The following is a 20,348-nucleotide window of genomic DNA, read 5'->3' on the forward strand; positions in this document are numbered from 1 at the left end:
CACCAACAACCTGTGCCAATACTATCTCACTAATAAGTATTCTAGAGCAGTGATCTGGACTCTCCAATCAGGGAGACATTATCACTTCAAAATTCCCCTCAAACTCACCATTACTGCAAACTGTAGCAGATTCCAAGTAATACCACAATACCTTCTTGGGGAAAAAACATGCTCTCAATAAATTCAACATTCACAGCATGCCTGAAAGCTTGAGAACAAAACAATCACACAGCGTGTGCGAGAGATAATGGGAACTGCAGATGCTGGAGAATCCAAGATAACAAAGTGTGGAGCTGGATGAACACAGCAGGCCAAGCAGCATCCCAGGAGCACAAAAGCCGACGCCCCGGGCCCAGGCCCCCCACCAGAAAAGGGGGACGGGGAGAGGACTCCGAAACAAATAGGGAGAGAGGGGGAGGCGGCCCCTTGACCTGTCCGTCTTCCCTGGACTGACCTATCCCCTCACTAGTTTTGTTACTTACTTCTACATTTATTAAATCCACTTTTTTTTAAAGCATTCTTTCACAGGATGAGAGCACTGCTGGCAAGGCTAACATTCATTTCCCATCCAGGAATGGCTTGGTGGGCCATTTTGGAAGTCAATAGAGAGTCAGCCATATCCCAGTGAATTTGAAGTCATATACCAGAATTGCTGAGGAAGGCAGATTCCCTTCCCTGAAGAATAGTTTAGTGAATTCAGTTTTCTGTTACAACAATTTATGATAGTTTCATCATCACTGTTACTTTTAACTCGAGATCTTTATTAATTGAATGTCATTTTCAGCAGATGCTTTTGTATTTTGTATTTAATATTAGGATGTTAGTTTTAATTTAATTTCTTCTTTACATTTAATCATTAATTTCAGGATATTTCTCAGATTTTATACGCTTCCTCTCCATTAGGTTTTTAAAGAAGAAATTGCCCCAGTCAAACAAGAAGTCAAAATATTAAATGATCTGGCCAGTCAGTTATCTCCACTTGATGTCTCTTTCTCTCCAAAGATTTCTCACCAGCTTGATGACTTAAATATGAGGTTGAAATTTATACAAGTAACAGTGAAAACATTTTCTAAACTCGCCAATCTGTTGTAGAAAGCATGTACAAATAATTTGGCTTCAAATATATGAGCAAGATAAAGAACCCTTTCAATTTAAGCAAGCAATTAATATTTTATTATCATGGTTCATGAAGTTATTTAGTTTTATAATATTTCTTTTCCAAAAATACAATGTTCTGGTCTGTAGTCTGCACTTTAGAATGTAATCGCAAAACAAAATCCAAATAGTGAGAGATGTGAGCATCCGAACTACAGTCTGAAATGGTTCAGGACTGGAACAATTTGAATATATTCATGATGAAGCTGCAGGTCGCAGATATTTTTCCCGATCCATCTAAAAGAATTTGGAATTGGACCATTGTGCTCACTGCTGTACACTTCAGTATTATGTATTGTTTCATATTTTAAGTCCCTGAGAAAGACAAACTTTAATGAATTACAACAAAGATATACTTGATACATTGAAGGGAAGAATGACATAAAATTGTGTGAACTGAATGTATTTCTTTCAACTGAGCAGATTTTGATTGATGTCAGCAAAGTAGTACATGAAAATATTCTTTATCCCATAAAGCCTCATGAAATGTTTTATTGAGCAAATTATTTCAGTCTTGTTCTGTGTCAGTAGCTTGCTTGGCCATTTAGCACAATAAAACTCCTTATCAGTTCTAGAAAGCAGACAAAAACATAAGAAATAGCACCAGGATCTGGATGTTCTACCTCTCGACCCTGCCTCACCGTCCGATAAGAACATGGCTGACCTGCCCAGGACTCAACTCCTCCTCCATACCAGCTTCTCAGAGCCCTCAACTTCTCTATTTCAAAAATCTTATCGACCACCTTGTTTAAATACTTTCAGTGATGTCCCTTTCACAATTCTCTTGTATTCTAAACAATCGCTACCTGCTGAGAGAAGAAATTCCTTTGCATCTCCGGTTTCAATAAATGTTCCCTTCTTCTGTAACTATGTTGCTGAGTTTGAGATTTCCACACTAATGGAAACATTGTCTTCACATCTAGCCTGTCAAGCCCCCTCAAAATTTTGTGTTTCAGTAAGATCACCCCTCATTCTTCTAAACTTGAATGAATAAAGACCTCCTGTGTAACCATTCTTGATAAATCATGATCCGACGAATCAGCCCAGTGAATCTCTTTTGAACTGCTTCCCATGGCTGTGTATCCTTTCTTGTATTTCTCCAAGTGTGACCTCCTCGATAGCCTGATCAGTTGCAAAAAAACTTGCCCATTTTTGAACTAAAACCTCCTTCCAATAAAGGCCAAAATTCCATTTGCCTTCTTAATTACTTGCATCACCATCGTCATGGCTCACATCAACTCCAACCTACCAAAGTGCTTTGATCCTTTGCAATTCACCTACCACTGCAACAGGTCTCCAGCTGATACCGTCTCCCTGGCCTGACAGTCATCCCTGGAATGTCTGGATAACAAGGATACCTACATCAGGCTGTTACTTATTGATCAGAGCACCACCTTCCACACTGTAATTCCAAACAATCTCCTCTCTAAACTCTGAGACCTACGCCTCAGCATCCCTCTCTGTAACAGGATTCTCGACTTCCTGACCCAGAGACCACAATCAGTAAGGATAGATGACAACACTTCCTCCACCGTAAGCCTCAACACCGGTGCCCAGCAGAGCTGCCCCTACTCTATACTCCTTATGGAATCATGACTGTGTGGCCCCAACTCCGTTTACAAGTTTGCTGATGATGCTTCCATTGTAGGTCGGACCTCAAACAACAATAAGTCAGATTACAGGAAAAACAATTGAGTGCTTGCTGGCATGATGGAAAGATAACAATCTGTCCATCAACATTGCAGAATGAAGGAGCTGGATATTGATTTCAGGAAGCTTCTGTCTGCAGCAATGGTGCTGAGGTGGAGATGGTTGATAGTGTGAAGCTCCTGGGAATGTTGCTCACCAACAATGTGTCCTGGTCTACCCATGTCAACATGATGGTCAAGGAGGCTAAGGAAATTCAGCGTGTCCATGAGGACCCTACCTAATTTTGTAGATGCATCCTATCTGGATGCATCTCTGTGTGGTATGGCAGTTGCTGTTCCCAAGACTGCAAGAAGCTAAAGAGAATCATGAGCACAGCCCAATCCATCACGCAAACTAGCCTTCCATCCATTGACTCCATCTACACTTCCCACTGCCTTGGGAAAGCAACCAACATAATCAAAATACCCCCTCACTCTGGTTATACTTTCTTCCATCCTCTTCTGTCGGGCAGAGGATATTAGTTTGAATAAGCGTACAAATAGATTTAAGAACAGCCTCTTTCCTGTTGTGACTATTGAACGGACCTCTCAAATGTTAATTCTGATCTCTCTCTCTCAGCATCTTCTCTGTGGCTGTAAACACTGTATTCTGCACTTTGTACGGTATGATTTGCCTCTCCAGCATGCAAATCAACACTTTTCACAGTATCTCAGTACATGTGACAGCGATAAAGCAATCAGTCACCTGCATGCTGTTATGTGTTTCATGGACGAGAGCATCCAAGTCCCCTACCCTGCATTTTTTTAGAGTCCCCCTCTATTTAAGTAAGAGTCTATCTTTTGATTCTTCCTACCAAAGTGTACTTTCCTACAGAAAACTCTCTCTGCCAACTTTTTTCCGACTTGCTTGACCTGTCTATCCCCTTGCAGATTCTTTATGTCCTCATGACAACATTCCCTTACTCTATTTTTGTAGCATCAGCAAATTTGGATGGATTTATGCCTTGTCCCCTCCTCTAAGTTATGAACGTAGATAGTAAATAATTGTCGTCTTGGGACTGATCCCTGTAGCACTCCACTAGTTATGGCTTTCCGGCCTGATAAAGATGGTTAGAAAATAACTGGCTGAACCACTGAAATGAAAAATGTGAAAAATATGCACTTTCATTGTTTGTGAAATACTTAAATCAGATTGTATATAATAAAATATAAATATTACAGTAGTTCTTGATGAATTCAGTTTATCATTGAGCTTTATGAAAATTCTGAATATAGTTCATGATTTATGATAGCATCAGTTTTCATGCATCTTTATCTGAGAATTCAGCAGAACACCTCCGCTCAGTTCGCAACAAACAACTGCACCTCCCAGTCGCAAACCATTTCCACTCCCCCTCCCATTCTCTAGATGACATGTCCATCATGGGCCTCCTGCAGTGCCACATTGATGCCACCCGAAGGTTGCAGGAACAGCAACTCATATTCCGCCTGGGAACCCTGCAGCCTAATGGTATCAATGTGGACTTCACCAGTTTCAAAATCTCCCCTTCCCCTACTGCATCCCTAAACCAGCCCAGTTCGTCCCCTCCCCCCACTGCACCACACAACCAGCCCAGCTCTTCCCCCCCACCCACTGCATCCCAAAACCAGTCCAACCTGTCTCTGCCTCCCTAACCTGTTCTTCCTCTCACCCATCCCTTCCTCCCACGCCAAGCCGCACCCCCATCTACCTACTAACCTCATCCCACCTCCTTGACCTGTCCGTCTTCCCTGGACTGACCTATCCCCTCCCTACCTCCCCACCTATACTCTCTCCACCTATCTTCTTTACTCTCCATCTTTGGTCCGCCTCCCCCTCTCTCCCTATTTATTCCAGTTCCCTCTCCCCATCCCCCTCTCTGTTGAAGGGTCTAGGCCCGAAACGTCAGCTTTTGTGCTCCTGAGATGCTGCTTGGCCTGCTGTGTTCATCCAGCCTCACATTTTATTATCTTGGAACCCTCCAGCATCTGCAGTTCCCATTATCTCTGAGAATTCAGATTTGTTTTGTCAAAAATTGTGCTGTGCCACACATGATATTTGCTAAATCTGTCCGGTCCCAGCAGTTCAACTTGTTCAGTTTTGAGATAACTTTTGTAAGGACCCCACAGTTGAGCGACCTTGCGTTGATAGCGCACTACACACTTCTTGCATTGAAACAAATGCACCTCAGACCACCTGTCCGTCTGCATTCATCATCTGCTCTGTGTCTACTCTTCCTCTTAGTCACACTGACTTCGTTATCTAGTTCCTTACAGGCTGCAGTTATTATCTTGTTACTGCCCACTAACCTGTGCATTTGGTTCCCATCCCCCTGCCACATTAGTTTAAATCCTCCCCAACAGCATTAGCAAAAGCAGCCCCGAGGACATTGGCTCCCGGTGTAGACGGTCCAATTTGTAATAGTCCCGCCTCCCCCAGAACCGGTCCCAATGTCCCAAAAATCTGAACCCCTCCCTCCTGCACCATCTCTCAAGCCACTCACTTGTCCTGCCTATTTCTTCATTTCTACTCTGACTAGCATGTGGCACTGGTAGCAATCCTGAGATTACTACCTCCTGAGGTCCTACCTTTTAACTTGGCTCCTAACTCCCTAAATTCTGCATGTAGAACCTCATTGTGTGTTTTTTTTAACCCATGTCATTGATGCCTATATGCACCATTACAGCTGGTTGTTCACCCTCCCCCTTTGGAATGTCCTGCAGTCGATCTGACACATCTCTGACCGGTGGACCTGGGAGGCAACATAGCATGTTTTTGACCATAGAACCGCCTATCTCCTCCCCTTACAATAGAATCCCCTGTGGCTATAGCCCTTCCACTCTTTTTCCTGTCCTTCCTGTTTTGGAGGGAGATGACCACAGGGGACACCACTGCCTTCCTGCTTTTTTTTCTGCCTTTTGGTCACCCATTCCCTTTCTCCCTCAGCTATCCTCATTAGCGATATGACCAATTTGCTGAATGTGCTATCGTGGATGCTCCAAAGTGAGTCCATCCACAGCTCCAGAGCCATCATGTGGTCTAACGAGAGCTGCAGCTAGACACACTTCCTGCCCGTGAAGGAGTCACGGACATCAGCCACGTCCTTGAGCTCCCACATTGAGCAAGAGCAGCATAACACAGGTCTGGGATCTCCTGCCATTTTTCGTCTTCAGCTCTACTTAGTGCTGCTATAATATCAAATATTAGATTAACGAAATGAATAAAATTGTACCATGTACACAGATCCTTGAAAGTTGCCAACCAGGTTGAGAGGGCTGTTAAGAAGGCATACAGTGTTTTAGCTTTTAATAATAGAGGGATCGAGTTCCGGAACCAAGAGGTTATGGTGAAGCGGTACAAAGCTCTGGCGCGGCTGCACTTGGAGAATTGTGTACAGTTCTGGTCACTGCATTATCAGAAGGACGTGGAAGCTTTGGAAAGGGTGCAGAGGAGATTTACTAGGATGTTGCCTGGTATGGAGGGAAGATCTTAGGAAAGGCTGAGGGACTTGAGGCTGTTTTCATTAGATAGAAGAAGGCTGAGAGGTGACTTAATTGAAGCATATAAAATAATCAGAGGGTTAGATAGGGTGGTGACGGCAAGCACGATGGGGCATAGTTTTAAATTGAGGGGTGAAAGATACAGGCCAGATGTCAGAGGTAGTTCCTCTACTCAGAGAGTAGTAAGGGAATGGAACGCTTTGTCTGCAACGGTAGTAGATTTGCCAACTTCAGGTACATTGAAGTCGTCATTGGATAAGCATATGGACGTACATGGAATAGTGTTGGTTAGATGGGCTTGAGATCGGTATGATAGGTCGACACAACATCGAGGGCCAAAGGGCCTGTACTGTGCTGTAATGTTCTCTGTTCTGTGTTCTATTTATTGTTGAATAGCAGCAGGAGGTGAGGAGGCAGAGACTGCATCCCTGAGGTCACGGAGGGAAGGAAAAGAGGCTGTTACTTAGAGATTGAGAAGCAGGAGAGGGCACAACCCAAAGGTTTGGGAGTGGAGAGAGGCTGCAAGTTAGAGGTCAAGGTGAGGAGAGGCATCAGTTGATGTAGTACATTAAATGTAATACAGAAAATTGTGAAGTGGTTAAGTTCGGTCGGAAAAACAGTACATAAAATGGAAGGAACCATTCTGAATGGGTGCAGAAACCTTCCATGCTGAGGGAACTTTGTGAAAATGTTGGAGACAGAGCAGGACCAAATTACAATAATGATTGCAGTGATGTGATATCTCATGAAAATTGATTAGAGGAATTGGGACAGCTTTCCTCGAAGATGCTAAGACTTAGAAGAGATTATGTTGAATCTTGCAAAATCATTTGAGGTCTGGTCAGAGCAGACGACGGGAAGACTTTCCTACCTTGTGACAGAATTGAGAATTGGATGCAGAGGTTTGCAGTGATTGACAAAAGAAGTAACTGCCCTGTAAGAAATAGCTTTATCACAGTCTATAGAATGCATTACCTGGAGGAGGCAGTTTCAGCAAAAGATGCAAGAGAGCATTAGTTGATTAATGAAAGAAAAATAATGTGCAGGGTAAGGAAAAGGCACAAATTTGTGATATGTATTTGGAGAGCTAGTTCAAACATGATGGACCAAATGGCTTCCTTTTACCGTGATTTGGACTGAAAATTTGTTTAAAGTAAAGTGTAATTGGCTCTGGGGCACGGCGGAAAAGGGTAAGGTAAACAGGACGTGAGTGATCGGAGACTTGATCGTTCGAGGGACAGATAGATGAGTTTGTAGCCACAATCAGGAATCCAAACACAGAACTTGCATGAAAGAACAAAGAAGAGGAATAGATTCAGTTGCCCCCAGTGAAGACTGTGACCACACCTTCACCCGCTGTGGGAGAATCTGCCTGATATGAACGAAGCAACCACCAACAGGTCCGCAACCAATGAGCACAACTTTCCTCGAGTGTTCATCCAGTGAGAAGCACCAAGAGGAAGGCAGCCTTTTTCCTACATTTTGTAAGCTTGACCATTTTGGAAGAGAGCCCCCCCTTCTCTGACATTCTGTTCTATAAAGATCAAATGTATTCATTCCTGATGTTGCATGAGGCCAGAGAACTTCTACAATTCTACCACACTGTTGCTTCCAAACCTGTTTCTTTACTTACCATCTCCTCAATGTTTCATATTCTCAATCTGCCCTCTGCCTGTCTTTGTTCAGAACGTTGTTCAGAAAAGTAATTCCTTTCATCCCTTTAACTTCCAAATTATGTTTGTTCCTCATGGAAACTGGTATTCTGCTTCACTTTATCTATTGCCTCGAAAATTCTGGACTAATGTGTAATTGACAGTGAGTTTCAGTGCTATTTATAATAGGATTAACTGAACTTAACCACTTCAGGGCATAATTTAATATTGCCTTGCACATCTCCAAAAAATTTTAAGAGCCTGCTGTTTGTACTTTTATGTTGGTTTTCATGGCTATTTAGTTTCTGCTCATACATTAATGAGTGCCCTAACTGCTTGCTGAGTCTTCGAGTTTGCCTTAATGACAGGAATCCTGAAAGCAATATCCTCTGTTTTGCACCATCTCATCATATTGATGAACTGCATTCTGTATCCAATTCTATCCATTCATCTGTTGATAATTTCACACTACATTGATCAAGTCCTTCCATTTCATTATAACATGTTCCATTCTTGCAAGGGATGTGGCTATCACCGGTGAAGGTATCATTTGTTGTCCTTCACTAATTGCTGTTGAACTGAGTGGATGGCTGGGAGGGTGGTTCAGAGCTACCTACATTGCTGTGGCTCTGCAGCCACATGTAGATCAGATGGGGTAAGGATGATCAAATTCTCCCCAAAAAGACATGAGTGGATCAGATGGATTTTTACCAACAATTGTTGATAGTTTCATGATAGCGTTACTGGAAATAACTTTTAGTTCTGGGTATTTTTTTAATGAATTGTAAATTTGACCAGCTGCAGTGTTTGAACATGAACCTACATTCTCCAGAGCATCAGCCTGGGTCTCTGGATTTTTAGTTCACTGTATTTGCCACTTGCCCACTGTCTCTCAGCCATTATTACAGTTTATTTCTTTGCTATTTTTTTCTCTTTCCCTGGAGAACTTCCCTTCTGCTGTCTGAGCTGAAAATGTGTATTGTTGCCTTTACAGCTTCACATGTTAGAATTGCTGCTCGTCAGATTTACCTTTTCCAGGAAGATTCTGGCAAGGTTACTTCTAAATAGGTTTATGCCACCATGGCAGATGAAAACCTCCAATACTATGGGAATGTTGTGAATATGTTGGATGCAGAGCAGAAGCAATTTACAATAATTCCAGGGATGTGATATCCCATGATGAAAATTGACTAGGGGAGTTGAGACAGTTTTCCTTGACTTTCCTAGCATTTGTTTCCTCCCAAACATTTTTCAGTTTCTTCAAAATAAAAAAATACATAATTAAACTACTAAACTTATAAAAGTAAGCGATGAGTGCAACTGGATAAAAGTAAAAGCAAAATGCAGATGAGCCTCTGAATTATTTGTGAGGAGCAAGTGCAAAGATGTAGCAGCTGTGATTGGATTGGGCCAGTAGCGTTGACCTTGATAGTTGAGCTGACAGTTTTGATGTTGATTTTGTAATCAAAATTCCTTTGTGATTACTTTTGAACTCACTGACAGCATGTGGAGGAAGAAGGGGTGATTCTATGTTTTTTCTGGTAGGATAGGGCTGTTAAAAATCGCTATTCTCAAAGCTGTGTCCCTCAGCACTCTGGGCCATATACCAGGACATTTTCTGCTAATAGTGACAGGCTCATTGTTGCATTCACTTTTTAACCTCTTTTTCATACATTTCTGGAGGCTAACACAGATATGCCTGAAAAAGGTGGCTGTTTGCTGACAGGGGTGCAGTCAGCCCCTCGGTCTGTCTTTTTAGGAGGTCTGTCCCTGTTTGAAATTTCTGTGATTCTTTACAGCATTACGTGGGCTTCTTGTAGGATCTTTTCAGTGAGTTCACATTTACAGTTTATACTTTCTGTAGCAGTCCTGTTTTTCTTTCAAAAGTGAGTAATTTTGAAATGCGAAGTGAAAAGAGGCCTGTTTGTATTTTGAAGCTCTGATCCACTGTCATAACACTGGTTTTGTTTTAAACATTCATTGAAAGTTTTATAATTCTGATCAGGTCAGGTATGAGTTGGTTGTGACATATATCTAACTAGAAGTTTGATATTTGACTATCGAAAATGTAAATTATTTTTATTCCTGTAATTGTATAAAGGGAATTAATTTCCAATGTTTAGGTACAAGGTATTGAGGAGTTAAGGGGACATTAGGAGAGAGTAAATATGTTATATCGTCTGTCATAGTGAGATTTGAAGCCAAGTCCCAAGGACATTAGCTTGTGGGTCTGGATTAATAGTCCGATGATATCACTACTCCACCCCCACCTGTAGAATTTTGTGTCTCTTGTTTGTCCACGATAGTTGTCCACCCTTAAAAATAAAATGATTTGACAACTTGAAGAGAAAATTATCTTTGCAGTATTGTATTCTCAGCTGATTCCTTTGAAGGATTCTTTCTGATATGTTTTGACAGCCTTTCTAATAACAAACGGTATTGGAGTTAATAAAACTGCCAAGGAATGAATGGGTCTTTATGCTATATTTATGGTCGAGTGGTCAAGCCACTACCAAACTGCTAGAATTTTAATCTGGGCCGGCCTAGAGCAGCTAATCATTTTTGATGAAAATTACACGCATAACCCCTGTAGGACAGAAGCAAAACAAACATGAAGCCTAAAGTGACTCTTTATAATGTTCCCTTCAGGGCTATTAAAACTATCCTGTACTTCTAATGAGGAAATATAATTTTTAAAATTAATTTATTTTCATACAAGTCATTCTGTATCCTCAGCACATAATGAGCTTGGCTTATGACAGTCAGCCAACCAACCGCCAACTTAGACGCTCTTAATCATCATTGTGGCCCCCTTTTTGAACTTGACCAGTGACACACAACTAAGATTAACAGCATGTACCTCTGCATCCTTTGCTTTGATTAGTAATGACATTGAGCTTACCAGCTTGGAGGTTCTGAGTCTCTGCTCATTATCAAGGAGCTTAGTTAGGTGCCGCTGAGTCAATTTTTGCATCACTATATTTATGTTATTTCAGCTTCTTGATGGTGTCGACGTCAGTAACTCTTGGAAGCCAATATTATCAGTACTTTTTCTAAATGGGCCTTGTGTTGCTGGCTAGGTGACTGTTTATTGCTCATGCCAAATTGCTTAGAAGGCAGTTAAGCGTAAACTATGATGCATGGCCGAGACTGAAGGGTTTGTTCTGTACCATATGATTCTGTGATTTTATGAATGCGAAGACTGGAATCACGTGTATCCTAGGCCAGGTTTCCTTCTGTGTCGGGCATTAGTGAACCAAATGGCAATTGAGAATGGTTTAATGGACACGTTCTGGCTAACTTTTTTATTGCTGACTTCCATTGAATTCAGGCTTCGGAAAGAATGCCAAGAGTAGGTACGTCAGCATTGCAGCATTCCCTCAACATTGCCATCATTTTGTGCTCAAGTCCTGGTTTGGAGCTTCAACCTAAAATTTCTAACTGGGTAGAGGGTGGAAAGAAGAGGATGACTGTGTCAGTGGAACAAAAATGACAGACACGGAGTTTTTTTTTCCTTAAATCATTCATGGAGTGTGTCCATTGTCCAATTCTAATTGCCTTTGAGAAGGTGAGAATAAGTCACTGCAGTCCATGTGATATGGGTATATCCCAATATGAATAGTATAGTATTTATGATTATTTGGAAAAGCACAGTTTGATTCGAAATAGCATGGCTTTCAGAGGGGTAGGTCAGGCCTCACAAGCCTTATTGAATTCTTTGAGGATGTGACAAAATACATCGATGAAGGTAGACCATGGATGTGGTGTCTATGGATTTTAGCAAGACATTTGATAAGCTTCAACATGGTAGGCTCAATCAGAAAGTAAGGAGGCATGAGATTCAGGGAAATTTGCCTGTCTGGATACATAGCTGGCTGCCCAATAGAAGACAGGTTGGTAGTAGATGGAAAGTATTCAGCTTGGAACTCGGTGACTCGTGGTGTTCCGCAGGGATCTGTTCTGGGACGCCTGCTGATTGTGATCTTTATAAACGATTTGGAAGAGGAAGTGGGAGGGTGGGTTACTAAGTTTGCCAATGACACAAAGGTTGTTGGAGTTGTGGATAGTGTGGAGGGCTGTTGCAGGTTGCAACAGGATGCAGAGCTGGGCAAAGAACTGGCAGATGGAATTCAAACCAGAAAAGTGTGAACTGATTTATTTTGTAAGTTCAAATTCAATGTAGATTACAGGGTTAATGGAAGTATGGAGAAACAGAGGGATCTTGGGGTCCATATCCAAAGCTCCCACCAAGTTGCTACCCAAGTTGAGAGGGTTTTTAAGAAGGCATATGGTGTGTTGGCTTTCATTGACAGGAGAATTGATTTTAAGAGCCATTAGGTTATGCTGCAGCTCTCTGAAACTCTGGTTACTCCACACTTGTATTTTTATGTTCAGCTTTTGTCGCCTCATTATAGGAGAGATGTGGAAGCTTTAGAGAGGGTGTAGAGGAGATTTAGCAAGATGCTCAAAATTATCGGAAGTCTGTCGAGAAGCTGGGCATGTCATGCTTCCGCACTGTTTGCGAGTTTGCAGCATTCATATGATGAATGTACTTGTTCAGAACTGAGGAAAGGTCACTGAAATGGTAACTCTGATTTTCCTTCACAGATGCTGCCAGGCCTGCTGAGCTTTTCCAGCAACTTCTGCTTTTATTTCTGATTTACAGCATCCGCTGTCCTCTTGGGTTTTCACTCAGAATTTTTAATTTGTCGCAGTGGAAGGGATCAAAAATTTTGTTTTTAAGAGGGACCTGAAATAATTCCGCAGAGCTGGTATCCTGTCACCAAGTCACCTTTTATTTACAAACTGAGAGTCCTTGACACTCAACCGACTCTTTCAGAGTGAGCAGGATGTCCGACACTCCAGTTCTTATCAATCAGCCAGGGCTTCCTGACTGGACCAGATTAAGCCCCATTCAGGAAACTCACTCTGTGCTGTCCATCTGGCTGACCTCATTACATTCAATATATTCCTCCCCTTCTGAGTTCAAGGACACAGGCTGGTTCTTTTTCTTTTGTGGTTTCTGGATGTTCTAGCGTCGGGTCAGGTTCCTCTAATCCTGTCTCGGATACGGGCAGAGTGTAATGTGCAGTAGCCTGCCTCTTGCACCGAGAGTATTTCGCAAGAAATCAGTTTTATTCTGCAAGCGGAAAAGGCGTCGAGGCAGTGACCATCTCAGATTCCGAGAATCTTGACGGAGAAGTCGAACACACATGTTCCCAAACTATTGGAAAGGCTGTCGAGGAGCTGGGCACGTTGTGCCCCTGCACTGTTTGCGAGTTTGCAGCAGTCTTGGTGACATTCTCGTTCAGGGCTGTTGCATCTACTTGATCTTTATATGTCATTCGACCTGACCTCACATTGACCATGCCCGTTACTCATGCAGGTACATTCCTCTGGTTCCTACACCAAACATTATCCCCTGAAATAAACTCTCTCACTCAGCAGTCTCATGTCTGGCACTGGCTTTCCTGATGCCGTATCAACCTAGTTTGGTTAGCATGTAAAACAATACTTTTCACTGTGTCTGTCTACATGTGACGGTAATATGTCAAATCAAATCTCATTTATTACCTTCCCATGTATACAAAGGTGCATGCAGTGTGATATGTTAACCTTTGGAGTTTCACCAATAGCATTAATTCTCATTTCTGTTGCCTTTGAGCTTTTTTAATCAGCTTGCATTCCAATTGATATTTCACAGATTGTAGAGTTGTGGGTTATTTGTGTTGTGGACTCTTGCACATTGAAACTATGAATTTTGACTCTTTACTTTCATAACACGCTACTAATTATTTGCAACTAATCACAAATTCCTTTTAGTTTGTTGTTTGATTACGAAATATACATGGTGAAAGGATTTAGCGGAACTTTGTATGAAACCTGAACAGTAAATGAAGCTGTACAAAGCTTGATTTAGTCAAGACAAGAACTTTGGAACTTTGTATCCATGTTGTATGCAACAATGTACTTTATAAAGTAGGCCAGCAATATTCTGCTAAAGGTTTACTGCCTTTCTTTTAAGATTTGTTGGTGTTTGATACTGATTGCCTATTTGATATTAGTTGGAATGCTCTTTCACTAAAAGCTGTCCAGAATATTTTGATGCACTCCTGTGAACAATAAAGAAAGGCTTTGTGAAAAACTTAAAGACAGTGCATCCCTTCCACTCGTTTTAACAGGTTCAGCTAGGATCCAGCTGTGCTTAGTTTCAATTTGGCTTTGGATCCAATCTAATAATACTGTAAAGGAATATAAGAACCAAGGGCAGGAGAAGACTGTGCAGCCCACTGTGCCTGCTTCCTCATTCACTACAATTGTGGCTCATCTTGGGCTTCAAATTTGCTTTCCTGCTTGCTCCCTGAGTCCCTCGATTCCCTGAGAGAATGAAGGTAAATTTTGTTCTTAAGTACATTCAGTGAAAACACTTGATATATATTTGATTTTATCATTATGAGCCTGTTTTGAGCAGCATTTTCTTGGGACGTAAATTTTTTTTGGATTTGTCACAATCTATATTGGAAGAGCCTACTAGAGATTGAACCCCACTATTCCATAAATAATTGTAAATATGACGAGTGTAACCTCAAGGATTGTTAATGTCTGACTGTTACCGTTATTGAGGATAAAAGAAATTTTCTCCAGGCTTCATCAATTAATGGGGGAAAAAGTACATTTATTATTTTAAATGTATTCTTTAACAAGTGACAAAGTGGATTATTAATGATGAACATGTAAACTTAAACCATTCTACATTCAGGTGCAGACATGCATACACTTGTCACCAATAAGGTGGCAGGATAGTCAAGATGAACAGTTATTCTGCAGTATCGTGGGTGGGAGATATCAGTAAAAAGAACAAACCCTGCAGAACAAGACTCTCAGCCAAAAGCGGGGTAAATGAGGTGACTTTCTCACAGTTCCTCTGCTTTTTGACAATGGTGTCGTGTCACCGATCACCACATTGATCCTCAATTTGACAGTTGATCAATTGAACCTATGTCTGGGCTTGGATCAGAAAAAGGCCTGATTCCACACTGTAGGCATTCTAACACAAGTTTGATTTGTGTATGCTGAAAAGATTTTGGGCCAGAAAGTCCTCAGCAAAGACATTTTGGTTGAGAGTTATGTGCTGTGTTGAATTAATGTAGCGACTGCCACCCACTGTTGTAGAGTATAGCTGAAAAACAGATGAGTATGGAGGAACTGATGGGTACATCTCCAGCAAGGTAACAGCCTTTCAGGAAAATTGCGCAAGTAACTAGTAAAATTTGAGTGAGATTTTTTGGTAAATTATTCTTTAACTGAAGTGCGGAAAAATGTGAGCTCAGCGATTTTTTTTTGGTGATCAACTTCGACTCCATTATCCTGCATCACAATCAAATTCTAATATTTCTGAACTGAAGAATCATAGAATTTTACAGTATAGAAGGTGGCCATTTGGCCCACTCTGTCTGTACTGGCTCCTGAAAGAGCTACCCAGCTGTGTCTCTGTAGGCCTCTAAATTCAGCACTTTCAAATATATATCTCAGGAAGGGTCACCGGACCTTAGATGTTAATTCCAATTTCTCTTCACAGATGCTGTCAGGCCTGTTGATCTTTTCCAGCAACTTCTGTTTTTGTCAAGTAAAGAGATTTAGATTCTCCCTTACTGGAGATTGTCATTGCCTGACACTTTTTTGTAATGCATAATTCGTACCACTTGTCAGCCCTAGCCTAAACTTTGCCCAGGCCTTGCTGCATATGGACATGGACTGCAGTAATCAGTGCCTATACCCACTTCTGACTTTGTGAAGGAGTTACGTTCATTGATAAAGCAGCTGAAGCTGGTCAGACTGAGGAACTTTGCAGCGATGACCTGGTACTGAGCTGATGGATCTCCGGCAACCACAACCAATCCTGCCTTTTGCTGTCTATATCTCCAACTAGTCGGCCATTTCCCACCTGATTCCCAATTGACTTCAGTTTTCGGAAGGCTTTTTGATGTCAAGGTGAGTTACTTTTCTGTCACCTTTGGAAAACTATTCTTTTGTCTCTGTTTGGACCGAGATTGTATTAAAGTTAGAAGCTACGTTGGCCCTGATGGAACCCAAAATGAGCAACAGCAAGCCGGTTATTGTCCAGTTTCGGGTCCAGTTCTGAGGAACAGTCACTGGACCCGAAATGTTAGCTCTGATTAATTTCAGTCACACACAGTTAGAGAAACTACGCTATTCCAATCATAACATTAATTTATATAACCAAGCGCAACCTTGACTCGTACAATGAGTTAAAATTCTAGACTCGACCTCCAGTTACCCAGGTCATTCAGTACTTATCTCAGTCTTTTGATTGTGAACACTTTGTGGAGCTGTTTTATTAATTGTCTGGTGCTGTCATATGAACGGGAGCTGCCAGAGTTCGGCTTATAATTAGCTCTATGCAGTTGATTTCAGTCAAGTTTTCATTATGTTCAAGGAGATACAGTGAGTTGACTGACTTTTATTAAGAGCTGTGCAATTTTTACAGCCGTGTGTGTTTCTGCTGAAAGCAATATCTTTTGATTAATTGTATTGCGTGTGTCAAAAATGTGACAAGATTTAGTTCAGCACACAGTGTGATTCTGAGTTGAGTGGCTTAAAAAACTATTTACAGATTTGTGACCAACATGCTTAGTGAATTCTTTGTCCAGGGAAAGCTTTATGAATCTCAGTATTCGTAACATAATCTCAACTATGTAATTTATACCCATATTCCTGGGTTATGCTCTATCTTTCATTCAAATTACTTTATAATCCATTACATGGATAATTCAAGATAACAAAGTGTGAAGCTGGATGAGCACAGCAGGCCAAGCAGCATCTCAGGAGCACAAAAGCTGACGTTTCGGGCCTAGACCCTTCATCAGAGAGGGGGATGGGGAGAGGGTTCTGAAATAAATAGGGAGAGAAGGGGAGGCGGATCGAAGATGGAGAGAAAAGATGATAGGTGGAGAGGAGAGTATAGGTGGGGAGGTAGTAGGTGGGTAGGTCAGTCCAGAGAAGACGGAGAGGTCGAGAAGGCGGGATGAGGTAGTAGGTAGGAAATGGAGGTGCTGCTTGACCTGGGAGGAAGGGATAGGTGAGAGGAAGAACGGGTTAGGGAAGCGGAGACAAGTTGGGCTGGTTTTGGGATGCACTGTGGAGAGGGGAAGAACTGTGCTGGTTTTGGGATGCATTGGGAGAAGGGGAGATTTTGAAGCTTGTGAAGTCCACATTGATACCATTGGGCTGCAGGGTTCCCAAGCAGAATATGAGTTGCTGTTCTTGCAACCTTCAGGTGGCATCATTGTGGCACTGCAGGAGGCCCATGATGGACATGTCATCTAAAGAATGGGAGGGGGAGTGGAAATGGTTTGCAACTGGGAGGTGCAGTTGTTTATTGCGAACCAAGCAGAGGTGTTCTGCAAAGCGGTCCCGAAGCTTCCGGTTGGTTCCCCAATGTAGAGGAAGCCACACTGGGTACAATGGATACAGTATACCACATCGGCAGATGTGCAGGTGAACCTCTGCTTAATATGGAAGGTCATCTTGGGGCCTGGGATGCGGGTGAGGGAGGAGATATGGGGGCAAGTGTAGCTCTTCCTGCGGTTGCAGAGGAAGGTGCCGGGTGTGGTGGGGTTGGAGGGCAGTGTGGAGCGAACAAGGGAGTCATGGAGAGAGTGGTCTCTCCAGAAGGCAGACAAGGGTGGGGATGGAAAAATGGCTTGGGTGGTGGGGTTGGATTGTAGATGGCGGAAGTGTCGGAGGATGATGCGTTGTATCCGGAGGTTGGTGGGGTGGTGTGTGAGAACGAGGGGGATCCTCTTGTGGCGGTTGTGGTGGGGGCGTGGTGTGAGGGATGTGTTGCGTGAAACGCAGGCGACGCGGTCAAGGGCGTTCTCGACCACTGCGGGGGGAACGTTGCGGTCCTTGGGGAACGTGCACATCTGGGGTATGCGGGAGTGGAATGCCTCATCCTGGGAGCAGATGCGGCGGAGGCGGAGGAATTGGGAATAGGGGATGGAATTTTTGCAGGAGGGTGGGTGGGAGGAGGTGTATTCTAGGTAGCTGTGGGAGTCGGTGGGCTTGAAATGGACATCAGTTTCTAGCTGGTTACCTGAGATGGAGACTGAGAGGTCCAGGAAGGTGAGGGATGTGTTGGAGATGGCCCAGGTGAACTTGAGGTTGGGGTGGAAGGTGTTGGTGAAGTGGATGAACTGTTCGAGCTGCCCTGAGGAGCAAGTGGCGGTGCCGATACAGTCATCAATGTAACAGAGAAAGAGGTGGGGTTTGGGGTCTGTGTAGGTGCGGACGAGGGACTGTTCCATGTCACCTACAAAGAGGCAGCCATAGCTTGGGCCCAGGCAGGTACCCATGGCCACCTCCTTTGTCTGTAGGAAGTGGGAGGAATCGAAAGAGAAGTTGTTGAGGGTGAGGACAAGTTTGGCTAGGCGGATGAGGCTGTCGGTGGAGGGGGACTGGTCGGGCCTGCGGGACAGGAAGAAGCGGAGGGCTTTGAGGCCATCTGCATGCGGAATACAGGTGTATAGGGACTGGACGTCCATGGTGAAAATGAGGTGTTGGGGGCCAGGGGATTGGAAGTCCTGGAGGAGGTGGAGGGCGTGGGTGGTGTCATAGACGTAGGTGGGGAGTTCCTGGACCAAGGGGGAGAAAATGGAGTCCAGATAGGTGTAGATGAGTTTGGTGGGGCAACAACGGGCTGAGACAATGGGTCGACCCAGGCAGGCAGGCTTGTGGATTTTGGGCAGGGCAGGCAGGTTTTTAACACAGCACAGGAGATTTGTTGAAACAGTATCTAATGGTAATTAGATTAAATCCTTTTCTTTATTCACTGCTCACTTCGGGAGTCATTCTGAGCTATTTCCCAGAAATGGCCATGTTAGGCAATCGAATTTGAATTTCTCAGCCAATATCTTTAACCAAAGTTATTGATGTTATGAACTACCTATTATGCTCATGAATTGGTTATTGTCTCATAGAGGCCTCTAGCTCAGGAAAGGAACCTTTGGCACTGTGCCTGTGAAAAACAGCCACCGAACTATTCTAATCCCATTTTACGGCATTTGTACCATTTGCCTTGTATGCCTTGGCGTAGCAAGTATCCACCTTTATTTCGTAAATCTTACGAGGGTTTCTGCCTCAGCCACCCTTACTGGCAGTGATCCCTGCACCCTCTTGGTAAAAACATTTTTCCTTTCATCCCTTATGAATCTCTTGCCCCTTACCTTAAATCTACGTGACCAGTCATTGATCCCTGCACCAAAGCGAAAAGTTTCTTTCTGTTTATGTCTCTCATAATTTTATACATTTCAATCATATTCTCCCTTCATCTGTTCTGTTCTATGGAAAACAACTTTAGACTGTTCAATCTTTCTTCATTTCAAAAACTCTTCACCTTGGACAGCATCCTGATAAATCTCCCCTGCACCTTCTCCAGTGCAGTGACATCCCCCCAACCCTTCACTGTGGATTCCAGACCTGTGCCCATTACGCTAGCTGTGTCCTAAACAATGTTTTGCAGAGTTCCAGCATAACCACCCTACTCTTAAACTCAATGCCTTAGTTAGTAAAGGTAAGTGTCCCTTATGCCTTCTTCATTACTTTATCTACCCGACCTGATACCTTAAGGGACTGGTGTACATGTATATTAAAATCCCTGGGATCCTCAGTGCTTCCACCTTTCATCATATATTCCTATGCCTTATTTGTCCTGCTGAAGTGCATTCTCTCACGTGTATCCAGATTGAATTCCATTTGCTGCTGATTAGCCTATCTATATTCCCCTGTTATCTAAAGCTAACCTCCTCATGAATGACTACTCCACCAATTTTTGCACCATCTGCAAACTAACTGATCTGTCTTGCTGTATAGATATCTAAATTGTTTATAAATAACACAAACAGCAAAAAGTCCAACATTGATCCCTGCACTGAACACAGAATTCCAATCACCAAAACACCAAGCAATCATCATCCTCTGTTCTTTGCCATTCGACCAATTCCGGATCCGAGTAGCCAAATTTCCTCAGACCCCTTGGGCTATTCACTATTAGTCTTCCATTTGGGACATTGACAAAAGCCTTGCTAAAGCCCAAGTAGATTATTTCAAATGTAATCCCCTCTTGTACACACCTGGTTACTTCTTCAAAAAATGCAATCAAGTTATTCAGACATGGCCTCCCCTCAATAAAACCATGACTGCCCTGCCTTTCCAAGTGTGGATTAATTCTGTCCCACAGAATTGCTTCCAGTAGTTTCCTCACCTGAGGTGAGACTTACTTTTGTGTATCTTTATTTCAACATACAATTTTTATTCACTTTTGCGATATGGACATCCCTGCCTGTCTTGAGTT

The 20,348-nt window shown here is 42.8% G+C and overlaps 1 protein-coding gene across 7 annotated transcripts in view; it reads left to right on the forward strand.

Moving 5' to 3' along the window:
- Positions 1 to 20,348, forward strand: part of LOC132209282 (dystrophin-related protein 2-like) — a 157,336-nt gene that overhangs the window by 65,097 nt on the left and 71,891 nt on the right. For 2 of the 7 annotated variants that reach the window (XR_009445381.1, XR_009445380.1), the window contains exon 9: positions 15,773 to 15,967. The exons of 4 other annotated variants lie outside the window; for them this stretch is intronic. The gene's annotated coding sequence lies outside the window, so the exon portion shown is untranslated. Of the gene's footprint in view, positions 1 to 14,157; positions 15,542 to 15,772; positions 15,968 to 20,348 lie in introns of those variants that run through there. One more of the 7 variants, XR_009445382.1, reaches the window with a different exon arrangement.

Source organism: Stegostoma tigrinum, unplaced genomic scaffold (assembly GCF_030684315.1).
Source record: "Stegostoma tigrinum isolate sSteTig4 unplaced genomic scaffold, sSteTig4.hap1 scaffold_80, whole genome shotgun sequence".
Taxonomy (NCBI): Eukaryota; Metazoa; Chordata; class Chondrichthyes; order Orectolobiformes; family Stegostomatidae; genus Stegostoma; species Stegostoma tigrinum.